We start from the raw sequence: 15490 nt of genomic DNA, 5'->3' as shown, positions 1-15490 counted from the left end.
ATTTTGGGGGTCAGACCTGAAGCTCCTCTTGTAGACGGGAACCACCCGAGCCTCTTTCCATGCTGATGGCCAGATGTTTTCCCGGAGGCAGGCAGAGAAGACTGTGGTGAGAGGGGCAGCCAACTCGTGGGCAGCACCACAACCACCACCAGTTACCACACATGTAATAACCATTACACACACCACCATCACCACCGCCACCACAATCACCACCACCACTATCACCACACTCATCACCATTACGCACACACCACCACCACCACCACAGTCACTACACTTGTCATCATCATTACACACATGACCACCACCACCACCAAAACGATAACCGCCACTGTCACCACTTGTCATCATCATTGCTCACACCACCACCACCGTCACTGTCACCACATTTGTTATATCCATTACACACACACCACCACCACCACAACCACACCCACAACTGTCACTAAACTTGTCATCACCATTGTACACATCACCACCACCACCACCACGACTACCGCCATTGTCACAACACTTGTAATCACCGCTACACATATCACCACCACTACCATCACCACAACCACCATCACCACTGTCACTACACTAGTAATCACTGTTACACATCACCACTACCACCTCCACCGTCACCACACGCTCGGCTCGTCCCTCCATCACCTGTCCTCGCTTTGTTACGGGTAGTGGTATCATCAGCCGTATATGTTTTCATTTTGTCTCTTTTCCATATCTACATCGCCACCTCTCTCTCTCTCTCTCTCTCTCTCTCTCTCTCTCTCTCTCTCTCTCTCTCTCTCTCTCTCTCTCTCTCTGTTGCGGAAATAATTAAGTTCTGTCTTTTTTTTATCATTATTATATTTTAAGCTGTTCCATTTTCGTGTTATTTTATACATATTTTTTGTAAGTGCACTAGAGCTTACCTAATAATGCGGATGCCGACAAGCGCCTCAATATTTTAAAACAAGCAAAGGAGCAATCGATTCATGTCGGTTTTGTATGAAGTTAAAGAAAGATGAAAGGAATATCAGACAGTTAGAGGATGCAATTCAGGCGTTGACACGGGACATTGAAATTCTGAGGGAAGGACTCCTGACAAAAACGTGTAGCACCTGTTCCACTCGCGGGTGTTCCTCACCCCCCCTTCCTCCCACCCAAGGCCCCTCTGTCTTGTCCACCTCGCCCGCCACACACCCACGCTCCCTCCTCTCACTCCCCCCCATCCGTTCCTCCTCCTCTTCCCCCTCATCCGCCTCTCCCTGCTCTCCCTCTCCTCTCTCCTCCCTCCTCGCCTCTCCCCCCCCCCTCCTCCACAGCCGCTACCTCCTCCGCCTCCTCCCGTGTCCCCCCCCCCCTCCTCTTCCCCCTCCTCCCCCGCCTCCCCCTCCATCTCCTCCGCCACCACCTCAGCCACCTCCTCCTCTCCTCCTCCAACGTCATCCCCCTCCTCTCTTTCCTTCTCCCACTCATCGTCCTCCTCCTCCTCCTCCTCCCCTGTTGCCTCCCCTCCCTTTCCTCCCGTAGCGGCTTCCCTTCCGTCTACTGACGCAGTTTCAAAGAGGAAAGTACTGGTGGTTGGGGACTCTCAAGTTAGGTTCATTGACAAGTACTTTTATTCAAGGGATAAGGAAAATAGGCTTCGAGTGTGCTTTCCCGGGGCAGGCATACAGCACGTATCTGACAGGATGGAGGGAATTTTAGCAGGGGAGGGGACGCAGCCTATCGTCTTCTGCAGTTTCGGGGGTAATGGCACAGGTTGAGTGGGTAGCAAAGAGATATTTCGGCGCTTCAGGGAATCGTTCGCCAAAGTGAGAGACTTCGGGGGGGGGGGGGGGAGCGTTTGTGGTGTTTTGCCGAGGAGGGGGGTAGGTGAGGGATGGCTTTCCAGAGCCTTAGCAGTAAACAGCAGGCTGGCGGCCCACTGTAAGCGAAATGGTTGGCTTTTCCTTGATAATTGGGACCTCTTCTACAATAAAGGCACCTTGTATGCCAAGGATGGCGTGTACCTGTCACTCCAGGGGGTGGAGGTTCTCGCAAACTCCCGAGAGTAGGCGAGGGGGGAGGGCCTGTCATCAGTGGCTATGCATCGCAGACTGGGACTAGGGGGCGCAGGAGTGATCGAAAGGATATAAGAAAGGATGGTCTAACGGCTTATTACACCAACAGTAGGAGTCTCAGGAACAAGATAGATCTACTGAGGGGGAAAGCATGTGTCGAGAAATTCGACATTATAGCTATCACGGAAACATGGGTGGATACTGCAAACAAAAACTTCATGTCGGAGTATGAAATAAATGGTTATCAGATGTTTCACAAATATAGAAAAGGAAGAAGGGGAGGAGGGTTGGCACTTTATGTTAAAGACACACTTAAATATTCCGCTAATAACTTTCTTCAAACAAATGGGGACTCAGAATCAGTTTGGGTGGACGTTCACAAAGGGAAAAACAAACCGATTCTAGGGGTTCTTTACAGGCCACCCAACCTTAGCAGGCAGAACACTGATATGTTACTGCAAGAGGTAGGCAGGGCGAGCAGGAGCAAAAATGTCTACATAATGGGGGATTTTAACTATAGGAATATAGATTGGGAAAGCGTGGTGGGTGATCTAGAATCTGAGGATTTTTGAAAGTAGTACATGATAATGTTTTCAAGCAGACAGTGACTGAGACCACCAGAGGTAATAACATTTTAGACTTAGTCCTGACTAACAACGAGAATATGATCAGCGAGCTAGATGTTGGGGGAGAATTAGGTGGCAGTGACAACAAGGAAATTAGGTTTAAATTAGGCTGGGCGGTGACCTATGAACTCAGCCCTGTGTTGGTGCCTGACTTTGGCAGAGCTGATTATGAGGGGCTCAGAAGACACCTTGAGGAGGTAAATTGGGGAGCCCTAGGGCTGGATGAGAGACAGATCTCAGGGCTGGAACCGGAAAGATAGAGGAACCATGTAGAAATGACCTACAATAATTAATTAGTTAAGAGTAATTGCAGAGGGTCAGAGACAGCATATCCCTTACCAAGCACGTAGGAAGGAAAATAACGACCCCAAATGGATGATCCGCAGACTCAAGCATGAGATAGGCTTGAAGAGAGGAATTTATAGGAAAATAAAGAACGGAGAAACCCACCTCTGGGGTAGGTATGTTGAGCTAGCCAGGTCGGTGAAGAAGAACATCCCCCAAGCAAAAAGAAATTATGAGATTAGGGTAGCCAACGAGGCCAAGAGCGATCCCAAGGGCTTCTTCAAATTGTACATAACGAAAACAAGGGACAGAATTGGACCGTTGAAAACAAATACAGGTGAGCTCGTTGAGAATGGAGAAGATATGAGTCAAATGATGAATGGCTATTTCCTCTCAGTTTTCACGCAGGAAAATCTAACAACCATTCCGGAGATAGTTCAGTTATATGAGGGCGGAGAGAACGAGAAGTTGAGGAATGTGGTCATCACTAGGCAAGTAGTCCAGGATGAGATTAGTAGATTGAAGAAAAACAAATCGCCGGGCCCAGACGAAGTATTCCCAAGGGTGCTGAAAGAGTGCAAGGAGGTCCTCAGTGGCCCGCTTACCGATACCCTTAAGATGTCGGTAAATTCTGGGTATTTGCCCAATCAATGGAAAGTAGCTAATGTGACGCCGATTTTCAAAAAGAGAGACAAGTCGGCCACCTCAAATTATCGCACAATTAGCTTAACATCAGTTGTAGGAAAGATGTTGGAGTCAATTATAGCCGGGAGCATTCGGGACCATATATAAAAGCATAATTTAATTCATGATTCACAGCATGTATTCACAAAGGGTAGGTCTTGCCTTATTAACCTGCTGTCCTTCTACACTAAAGTAATCGAGGCGGTTGACCGAGATGAAATCTATGACATATTGTATCTAGATTTCAGTAAAGCGTTCGACAAAGTTCCCCATCACCGTCTATTACTAAAATTACAGCCTCACGGCATAAATGGGAAAATTTTGAACTGGATCATGGCGTGGCTTAGTGGTAGGAAGCAGAGAGTGCAAACCAATGGTAAAAAAATCTGAATGGGGCAATGTTACGAGTGGAGTCCCACAAGGGTCGGTGCTGGGTCCTCTGCTTTTTATTATTTACATCAATGACTTGGATACAGGAATTAGTAGTGATGTCAGCAAGTTCGCAGATGATACCAAGATCGGTAGAGTAATCCAATCAGACAGGGACGCTAGCGTTCTCCAGGGTGAGCTTGACAGACTATATGATTGGGCGGGGAAGTGGTAGATGGAATTCAATGTCGGGAAGTGTAGCATTCTGAGTGTAGGTAGGAATAACCCCTCACACAATTACTCCTTAAATGGCACTCCTCTAAGCAGATCTGGGCGTGAGAGAGACTTAGGAATCCTAGTGAGCGCTGACCTCCGTCCTAGGGCTCAATGCATTCAGGCTAAAAATCGGGCAAACAGAGTACATGGTTTCATTTCAAGGAGCGTAAGCAATAAGAACGCTGAATTCATCCTCAAACTTTACTTAGCACTAGTTAGACCTTATCTCGATTATGCAGTTCAGTTCTGGTCCATCTACTATAGAATGGATATCAAGATGTTAGAATATGTACAGAGGAGGATGACAAAGATGATTCAGGGGGTGAGAAACTTGCCTTATGAAGACAAACTGAAGTAGTTAAATCTACACTCTCTAGAAAGGCGAAGGTTGCGAGGAGACTTCATCGAAGTCTTTAAATGGATGAAGGGCTTTAATAAAGGGGATGTCAATAAGATTTTGATAGTAAAAGAGCCAGGTAGGACACGTAGCAATGGTTTAAAGTTAGACAAATTCAGATTTAACAAAGACATAGGCAAGAATTGGTTCACCAATAGAGTGGAGGACGAATGGAACAGGCTTGGGAGCCATGTTGTTGGTGCCAATACCGTAGATACATTCAAGAAGAGGTTAGATAAAGCCATGGATGGTGAGGCAAGGTGGGGTTGAGTGTACAGGAGCTGCCTTGTATAGGCCGACCGGCCTCTTGCAGACTCCTTACGTTCTTATGTTCTTATTTAATAATAATAATAATAATAATAATAATAATAATAATAATAATAATTAACGGTTTATTGAGGATAACAGGCAGCCTTGCATACACACATACAGAGCAAAAGCAACGAAACAAAAGGTTACTGGCAACAAGCAATTAACCTAGGCTATGGGGAGGCAAGGGGCAATATGTATTGACAGACACAAAGTATAAACCTCTTAAGTCTGCGAGGGGAGAGTACACGACCGTTTCAGCGGTGGCTTGCTACACATGCTCCTTCGCCTGCAGGAAATAAGTCGTCACTCTTCGTCATTCGGAGACTCTTGTAGGATACACACTCCACTTACCTCTCACCTTGGTGGTACTTTGTTGACCTCTCGTAGGAGTGACGATACACAAGGGTGACGAACCTCAAGGGCCAGGAACTTACAGGGGAAGGCAGACCCGTGCACAAAAAGTATGTACATTTTATTATGGAAAAAATTAAACACTCATGATACAGAGCAGAAACCCATACACACACCAAGCACGATACAAAACTAAGTTTCTAACCTATCTAAGGTTAAATTAGCGGCGCTGCTAGAGAGACAAACATTGGGAATACCTAGCTGTGGCTCCGGACGGAGTGATGATACGTCGTGCATGGAGGGTAGCGAACCCAAGACAGCTTTACTCCCTTGACACAACACTGGCTCCCGGTGTGGACCAAGCGATGAGACAACTTCCTTCCTGTGGCGATGAGATGCGGATTGCTTTCCACGGAACAAGAGGGACACCGGCTACCTTACCGAAGACGCAAGCGCCCATCCAGTGTAACCCTTGTTGACTCAGGAGCTCACACCACCATGCAATGCAGGGACGAGGCTTGGCTGGCTGAAGACGATCACGTGCACACGACAAACTACCATGGCCTCCTTGACCCGGACATAGGGTCAGAGGTAGGCACACAGCACCCTTTTCATGTGATGCTGAGGGAAACACAGCCCCGTGACCTCTCAACGAGGCGGCCACCAGAGAATGGGATCCTTCACTGAGCTTGACCTGCCATCTGGTGGCTGTCTTGGAACAAATAATAACAATAATGATACTACTACTACTACTACTACTACTACTACTACTAATAATAATAATAATAATAATAATATGCATGCGGACTATGTTAAATATTTTTTCTTACAAGTTTTCCATTAGTATTTAGAAATCAGTTATTTTTCTCATAGCTACGGTAGGGAGACAATTGACTTATTGGTAATATTTAAGGAACGGGGAAACGCATTTTTTTTTTTTTTTTTTTATTCTTCAGAAACAATCCTCACGTTTTATATGTTGTTCTTTTAAAGTTCATTATAGTGAATGTAAAATTATAGGATGCTTAAGATGTATGTATTATGATTAAAATTTTAAATATAAAATAGCACTTGCTGCCGGGAGCGTACGATATGTTTTCCAGCAGTGTAAACAAGCTCACGTGCGCCTAATTTAAGAGATAGAGGAATGCCATTTAGCCTCGCTGGACTCCAGAAGTCCGCAGGTTTTGATCTGGCAGAGGTTCCAAGAGAGCCTCCAGATGGCAAGTCGAGCTCGTTGAATGATCCCTTTGGGGGATGACCAAGGGCGAGCGAGGCCGTGACCTCGGGTCAAGAAGAGACATCTTGCGGCGGGCGGGAGAATCTCGAAACCCCGCCCCGAAGAGCGGGAAATACAACATTGAAAAACGCTCGTATCGCCACGTGGCTTCTGAAGAAACGTAACGTTGGTTGGACGGCTAACTAGTATCACAAGCTAACACTACAAACAGAGGTTCTATGGATGCCAAGACCATTGGCACGGATAAAAGATAATTATTCTTCCCTGGGTGAAGTGTCGCTGGCAACTTTGTCACAGCATTTCAGGGCGTGGAACGACACATACACAGTCCCGGAAATCTTGCAATCTTGCATGGCGAGCTTATCTCTAGCTCTTGTGCATTGACAGTTAAAACCACAGGCAGCTACAGTACGCTATGGAGAGAACAATATATTCTCTCGTCGAGGCACTGGCACCGCTGCTGGCAACGCAGGCTTGAGGGGGGTGCCTGATGCATTCAGGCAAGTTCAACAGAGGCCACTCCTTCGCGACACTGAGGCGTGACTTAATACAGAGTAAAGCCTACCTCGCCATGCACAAGAAGTGTGTAACTTCGCTGACTGGCAGGCGTGGGCGCAGCACTTCCCACGCCCACGGCGACACAGGAACAAATGGTAACTCATCACCCCTTTCCATCACTGGTGGGGCTCGTGTAATACTTTGGGTCACGTTGTCGCTTTCAGGTCTCCCGAACTGAGAGAGACAGTTATCCTGATAAGTCGGAACACAAATTTTGCAGCGTCATGGTGACAACCCATGACACTCCTTTCCCGTATTCTGCCCCTTCATTTCCCCTCCTCCCCTCCCTCATTTCTACACTTTCACTTCCTAGGTTTTCCTTTCTTTCCACCCTAGCCGTTCTCCTTACTTTCTCTCTTCCCTTCCCCTTCTCCCGTACTCTTTGCATCCCCCCCTCCGCTTTTTATTACGTTTTCCTGTCGCGTTCCTGGCCCACTTCCTCAATTCCACCCCATCCCTCCCTCGCTCCTAACCTCAAAATCCCACTACCGTTTCTCCTCTTCCTCTTCCAGGCAATTACCCCACTCACTTCATCTACTTCCTCTTCCTCCCCCACCTCATGAATGCTCTAATGATTGCATTCGCGGGTTTTTCTCTGTTATTTTTTTTATTATGTATGTTACTGGAATAAGAGATTTTTTATCCGTCATAGTTTTCGTCATTATTATCGGAATTGCTTTCCTTACCTCACCAAAACCACTACCAAAACCACCAATACGACGACCATCACCACCACCACCAAGTTTACCAAGACAACCATCACCACATCCACCACTACTGTTACCAGTAACAACACCACTACTACCAAGACAGCCACCACCACCATCATTACCACTAATTTCATCAGCATCTGCACCAAGCATCATCTGCCATCACCATCACCACCATAATGTATTAGCACCGCCGAAACGACCACCACCATCAACCACTTAGGGGGAGTAGGTAGGAAGACACCTAACGTGAACGGGCGTAAGCCACTCCCGGTGAGGTATGTATGGGAAGCGAGGATAGTGCTGCAACCCCTCCAAAGACACTTCCCGTGCGCTCATTTTCCGTTTCCCCATTGTCTCATCAACACCAGAGAGTAGTTCAGCATGCTTTCTAAAGACAGATCCACTTTCTTTCCACACCACACTACATACACTCAACATACACACCATTTCCCAAAAATTTTCAAATTCAAAATTGCTAATCAAAACAAAGCCTCGGAGTCCCCGCCTTGGGGGGAACACAGATTCCCCTAGAGGACTCCCCTTTTGGCTGCCGACTTGAGAGGTCTCTTGATAACTCCTCAGACCTATTTTTTTTTTTTTTTCAAATTATGTAATATTCGCGGCTTTCGCTCCAATTTATATTCAGTAAACCACCATCTCTCCTCCTCTCAACATCACCTTCTCTTCCCCACCAAAACACAGGTTTCTGAGGCTACTGACAGCAATCTCTACTCTGTTCCCTCCTAATATCTCTATCCTAAATTTCAATCCAAAGCTGGATGTTGCGTCTACGTGCACAACGACATCACTTGCTCTCGTGCCCACGACCTTGTCTTCTGAGTGTTCCACCATCTGGCTAAGACTTAATTGTCACGCTATTACTAAATACGTCTGTGCTGTTTATCTCTCACCTAACTCTACCAACTATGTAAAATTCTTTGACTATTTGAACTCTAAAGTGGAGCACATCTTGACTCACTCTCCCTTCGCTGAAATCTCCATTCTAGGAGATTTCAATGTTCACCACCAGCTTTGGCTTTCACCCTCTTTCACTGATCAGCCTGGTGAACAAGCCAACAATTTTGCTCTCCTCAACGATCTAGAGCAGTTGGTTCAGCTCCCAACACGTATTCCAGACCGCCTTGGAGATACGCCCAATATTCTAGATCTTTTCCTAACCTCTGATCCTTCAGCTTACTCTATCAAACTGTTTTCTCCGTAGGGTTCCTCCGATCACAATCTTATTCCTGCATTCTGTCCTATCAGTCCTGCACACCCTCTGGATCCACCGAAGAGGCGATGCTTCTGACATTTTGCTTCCGCTCGGTGGGACGACCTGAAGATGTATTTTTCCGATATCCCGTGGAACGATTACTGCTTCCAGGAGAGAGACCCCTCTGTGTGTGTCCAGCGCATCACAGAGGTGATTGTCTCTGGAATGGAGGCACACATTCCATGTACTTTATATACTCCTCATGCTAAAAAGCCTTGGTTCAATCACGCTTACTCTCGTGCTATTAAAGATAGAGAGATCAGATACCAGAGCCTTCGCACTCCAGCTAATCATGACCTTTACATTTCTGCCTTAACCCTAGATTGGTATCTCTGGTCCACAGCGTACATACGAAGTATACCTGGACCAACTGGTCCGGCTGAGGAAATAATAAAAAAAAAATACTAGCACTAATTTTTATTGTTTGAATGACTACAAAAATGAAAAAATAGATCCATCTGAATGCTATCACAGCAAGTATGAGGTATATCATGACTGTATAAAAATTTACTAAGCTAGGAAACAAAAATAAGTAAAATTTTGAGTGACTTTTGTAAAACATCTTTTGCAGTTGCAAAAAAGGTACATAATAAAAGAAAAGGCACAGAAACACAAGGTTGGAGGTCCGACCATCACGGTAGATTACTGCATTGCCCTGGCCAGCTTCAAAAGTGAGGTGCCTGGAACATATGAAAAAGACCATTATTGTACAAGGGGATGCATACCCGAAATGAGCCATGAGACATGGGAATGTCTTTTGCAATACTATTGCATAATTTTTCGGTGACTTTAGTTACCTCATACTGTAGGGCCCCCTTCTATGAAATTTGGCATCACTGGACAGGGTCGTTTCTGAAACAGGAAACGCCAAATTTTGTAGTAAGAGACAACATTATGGTGGAGAGAGAGAGAGAGAGAGAGAGAGAGAGAGAGAGGGAGAGAGAGAGAGAGTTATTGTGTCAGAATATACTTATATAATTGTCAAAAAAATATTTTATTATCATTTGTTCGTTTACCTTTTACTGATAGCAGTTGGGGCACAGGAGTTTGTAGTGGTTGGTGCACACTATCTGGCCACACTCGAAGCACCGACTCCTGCACCTGCTGGCAGTCTTCCAGTGGCAGAAGTGGCAGCGTGCCCTTCCACCTGTGCCATCTGCCTGTTGTTGTGGTGGTGGTAGTTGTAGTTCAAAGCACTCCTTCACACAGTGAGGGAGTGACCCGTGGATGGTACGTCTGTCCACTCTTTGTTGGGCTAGTGGTTTGGCTAGGTCATATGCCACCTTCTGCAGGAAAATCCGGCGCACCTTGTCTTTACTGGTTCTTGCTTGACCTGCTTCGTTATATAATATGAAGGCATTGATAGATGCAATGTTCAACAGGCCATAAAACATGCAGCATGGCCACCTTTGGGTCTTCCTGCTGGTGTTGTATGAAGCACACATGTGGTCTAGCACATCAACCCCACCTTTACTTGTGTTATAGTAATTAATTATTTCAGGTTTTGCCTTCTCTCCAATTACAGCTTCGTTGTGAAGGGTTGACAACAGCATAACTGTCTTATCCTTTTTATCCTTGAATGACACCAGTGTGGTGTTGTAGTCAAAGAGGAAGACACTTGTTTTCTCTCGTCGCTCCCTTTCTTTTCCCAGCATCACAGTAGGAATGTAAGGCTTCTTACGAATCGTTCCAACACATGTCGTGTTTCTTGTTAGGAGATCCTTGGCCAAAGGGAGGCTTGTAAACCAGTTGTCCATTGTCAGGGTTCTCCCGACATCTAGGAAAGGCTCGAGAAGTGTCATTGTTGTAGCATGTGCAATACCTACATTACGTCTGTCTCGTGTGGGGTTTTTGCCAAGGTACGTTTCAGCATTGCACATATAGAAGGTCTCAGCATCGCATATCATGACAATTTTTATGCCATACTTCGTTGTTTTTTTAGGAATATACATGCGGAAAGGGCATTTTCCTCGAAATGCAAGTAACTGTTCGTCAATTGTCAGTTTCTGTCCAGGGTTGTAATGTTTGCCACAGTTGGCGACGAACCTTTCAAACACATACCTAAATGGTGCAAATTTATCAGTTTTTTGCCTTTCCTCACGAGTATTGAGATCATCAAATCTGATGCACCTCAACAGAAAGTTGAACCGAAAGGCAGTCATGGTGCTTCTGTAAATAGATGGACCATGTCGGGGACTGAACATTTCCTCGACAGTCATATGATTATCATTATTTGCACCTGCATGCAACAAAAGGCCAATTAGAGCTTTAATTTCAATTAGTGACGTCGGGTCCAGAACAGCTCTTTCCTTGGCGTATGCTGTGCGTTTTCGTTGAATTTGTATATTGGTGCAGCGGACAATTTCTGTCAACATGACGTCATCTAACAGGAGGGATATAAAATCTGATGGTGTTATAGCTGCAGCAGCGTCGTCCGATGCCAGTCCTCTTGTTACTGGTGCAGGTTGCTGTTGTGGCACTGTTCTTCGTACAGGTGTCCTAGACCAAACTGCTTTGTTTGGTGCTACACGTTGTGCTGCTGTTATATGGTATATCTCAGGTGGTTGAGGAGCATCAGGTGGTTGTGGAGCATCATCAGGTGTTTGTTGAACATCAGCAGCTGCTTGTGGAAGATCATCAGGTGGTTGTGGAACAGGATCAGGGTCATCCGGGTTGACACTGTCACTTGTAAGTTCAGTTACGTGGTGAACTTTTTCATCTGCTGTGTCACTGTCACTGTCATCCATCGACAGTGGCACATAGTCCAAATCAGAGTCACTGTCCACTGCATCTTCCTGCCAGTCATCGAAGCAGTCTGCAGTGAATCTGCAAGGTATTTTTTTCACAAGACTGATATCATCAATATCTTCAGAGTCAGATGAAGATGCAGTTGGTTTCTGCGTTTGTTTTTTCTTCTGGACAAATGCAGACGGTAGGTGGAGGCATTTACTCTGCTTTTTAGGTGTAGACGTACGTTGCAGAGTGGGGCGTTTACATGGCATTTTGCGTTGCCTGCCACGACCAACAGTTGAAGGTCGTGCAACAAGTGACGTAGAGGGCCCTGGGACAGCTGATGTAGAAGGCCCTGGGAGAGGTGTGGTTGAGGCGGGTTGTGTAGAATGGCATGTGGCAGAAATAATTACTTCATCATTACTTGTTGTATCACCATCACCATGCTGTGTCACGCTAATCACTGTCATATTTTCTTTCGCCACTTCAATAATAATGACGCCATCAGGTGATTGTGGTGTCGCTGGTGACTCCCAGACCTCCTCAGTTGTTCGTCTGGCACCTGTCAGGCCGGATGTGGCTGAAGGCGAGGGCCTGTCTTGGCTGGCTGTGATGGTGGGATGGGGCTGGGGGTCCTGGGGTTCTGTGTGGGCTGGGTCCCTCACACTCGCCTCCTCTACAACACTCTCACTGTCCTCGCATTCAGTAAGGGATGAAACATCGCCAAATACCTCCAGTGTGTCACTGGCAAGTATCTCCTGCAGCTGACGCTGTGTTATTCCACTTCTTTTTTTCATCCTGATGTAAGGTCCTGGGAAAAATAGGACAAAATACATATTACGTATATATAGCCTAATAGCAACCGATTTATAAGTGGTTCCACACCAATAGACCATTTTAGCCTTGTCTAGCATCAGTAAACTACTGTAACTATCTAATAAGACCCTGCCATCATAATTTTTTATGCTACGTAATAACAAGGCCTATTACTAACATCGATGATATATCTGGACCGCCTGGGATCATGACACCTACTGTTACAGCAGTAAAGCAGCGTGGAGCGGAGCGGCGTCCTCTAAAGTGTTTGGCAGCGCACTGAGAAAGGACAGCTGGTCCAGCAGCACTTTGTGGGGCGATACTGGGAAATTTATGGCGGGAAGATTAAATTTCAGGAAAAAGACCGGACGCTGTGGACCAGAAATACCAATCTTGCCAAATCCATTCTCCTACTTATCAAAACTCTTTGATAAATAGAGAGTGCCGCAACCTTGCTTTTTTCTAATTCTTCGAGAGACTTCTGGCACCTAGCCAAAAATATCTCCTCCAGTTTCACTTTTTCATCTTTCCCTCCTCTCTTAACCCTGAGGCTGATCTCATCTGCCAACCTTTCTATACAATTCCATTCTCGACGATTCTGGGCATATTCCTCCTTCCCATTCCCACTCTGACTCCTTTATGCCCGATATTAAGAATCTTCATAATGATGTTTTCTATGCCCTTTCTGGCCTCAACCCTCAGAAGGCTTATGGGCCTGATGGAGTGCCTCCTATTGCCCTTAAAAACTGTGCCTCCGTGCTGACACCCTGCCTGGTCAAACTCTTTTGCCTCTGCCTGTCAACATCTACCTTTCTTTCCTGCTGGAAGTACGCCTACATACAGCCTGTGCCTAAGAAGGGAGACCGTTCCAATCCCTCAAACTACTGTCCTATAACATTACTTTCCTACCTTTCTAAGGCTTTTGAATTCATAAGCACCTATCTACTTCTGACCTTCTATCTGATCGCCAGTATGGGTTCCGCAAGTAGCGTTCTACTGGTGATCTTCTTGCTTTCCTAACTGACTCTTGGTCATCCTTTCTTAGCCGTTTCGGTGAAACTTTCGCTGCTGCGAATGACATTTCGAAAGCTTTCGAAAAGATCTGGCACAAGTCTTTGCTTTCCAAACTTCCCTCTTAGGGTTTCTATCCCTCTCTTTGCACTTTCATCTCCAGTTTTCTTTCTGGCCTTTCTACCTCTGCTGTGGTAGACGGTCACTGTTCTTCCCTAAACCTATCAACAGTGGTGTCAGGCAGGGCTCTGCCCTATCTCCCACTCTCTTTCTGTTGTTCAATTATGAACTTCTTTCAATAACAAACTGTCCTACCCACTCCTATGCTGATTACTCTACTCTACATTACTCAACATCATTTAGCATATGACCCTCCCCACATGAATTACGTGATTCCAGGCTGGAGGCTGCAGAACGCTTGACCTCAAATCCTGGTGTCCTTTCATGCCTCAAAAATCAATATATCCACCTATCAACTCGACACAATCTTCCAAACAGCTATCCCCTATTCTTCGACAACACTCAGCTGTCACCTTCTATACTAAGAATCTTCGGTCTATCCTTAACTCAAATTCTGTGCTGGAAACTTCATATATCTTCGCTTGCTAAATCAGCTTTCTTGAGGTTGGGCGTTCTGTATTGTCTCCGCCAGTTCTTCTCCCCCACACAGATGCTGTCCATATACAGGGGCCTTGTCCGTCCTTGTATGGAGTATGCATTTCATGTGTGGGAGGGTTCCACACACACAGCCCTACTAGACAGAGTGGAGTCAAAGACTCTCCGTCTCATCAACTCTCCTCCTCTTACTAGCACTTTTCTACCTCTTAAACTCCGCCGCAATGTTGCTTCTCTTTCTATCTTTCATCGATATTTTCATGCCGAATGCTCCTCTGAACTTGTTAACTGCATGCCTCCCCCCCCTCCCGCGGCCCCGCTGCACTCGATTATCTGCTGTAGCTCATTCCTATACTGTCCAAACTCCTGATGCAAATGTTAACCAGCATCTCCATTCTTTCATCCCCTTCACCGGTAAACTCTGGAACATCTCTCCTTCATCTGTATCTCCTCCTGCCTATGACTTGACCTCTTTCAAGAGGACAGTATCAAGACACCTCTCCACCCGAAATTGACCTCTCTTTTGGCCATTTTTTAATTTTATAATTTGTAGGTGAAGCGATTAGCCGGCGTTTTTTCAACATTCTTTTTTTGTTGGTGCCCTGGAGCTGCTTCCTTTCCTGTAAAAAAAAATAGCAGCACCACCACCACTACCATTACTTGCACTGTGAGGCCAATACAACGCTTCACATACACCACATGAATCATTTCCTCTTTCGGCCCATCATCCTCTCACCACCATCCTCACCACCGTCACCATCATCACCGTTAGCAGCAGCAGAACCACCACCACCACACCATCACCTCGTTCTGCCCATCATCCTCTCATCACCATCGTCATCACCGCCGCCCCCCCCCTCAACCACCACTACATCATCCCCTCGCTTGGCCCCCGAGCCTCTCACCACCACTACCACCACCACCACAACCACTACACCATAACCTCGTTCGGCCCATCCTCCGCTCACCACCATCGTCATCACCGTCACGACCATCACCATCGTCACCATCATAATCGTCGCCGCCCCCGCCACGTGTCGGTGCACGCGAGTGGCTGATTTTCTGTAAATTAATGTCCCGCGGTGTTAGTTTTTTGGTGCTGGAGAGAGAGAGAGAGAGAGAGAGAGAGAGAGAGAGAGAGAGAGAGAGAGAGAGAGAGAGAGAGAGAGACCTACTTAAGCAGACA

General features: G+C 46.3%; 1 long non-coding RNA gene across 1 annotated transcript; it reads right to left on the bottom strand.

The window, feature by feature from the left end:
- Nucleotides 1-9449: 9449 nt before the first annotated feature.
- On the bottom strand, nucleotides 9450-10284 carry LOC126991460 (uncharacterized). The gene is made up of 3 exons (XR_007745524.1): nucleotides 10149-10284; nucleotides 9930-9984; nucleotides 9450-9812 (listed from the first exon to the last, which is right to left on the bottom strand). It is a non-coding gene; the product is annotated as an uncharacterized LOC126991460 (long non-coding RNA).
- Nucleotides 10285-15490: the final 5206 nt, after the last annotated feature.

The sequence above is a fragment of the Eriocheir sinensis genome, chromosome 7, assembly GCF_024679095.1.
Source record: "Eriocheir sinensis breed Jianghai 21 chromosome 7, ASM2467909v1, whole genome shotgun sequence".
Lineage (NCBI taxonomy): Eukaryota > Metazoa > Arthropoda > Malacostraca > Decapoda > Varunidae > Eriocheir > Eriocheir sinensis.
Note: the sequence above shows the minus strand (reverse complement) of the source record. Positions and strands in the feature narration are given on the sequence as shown.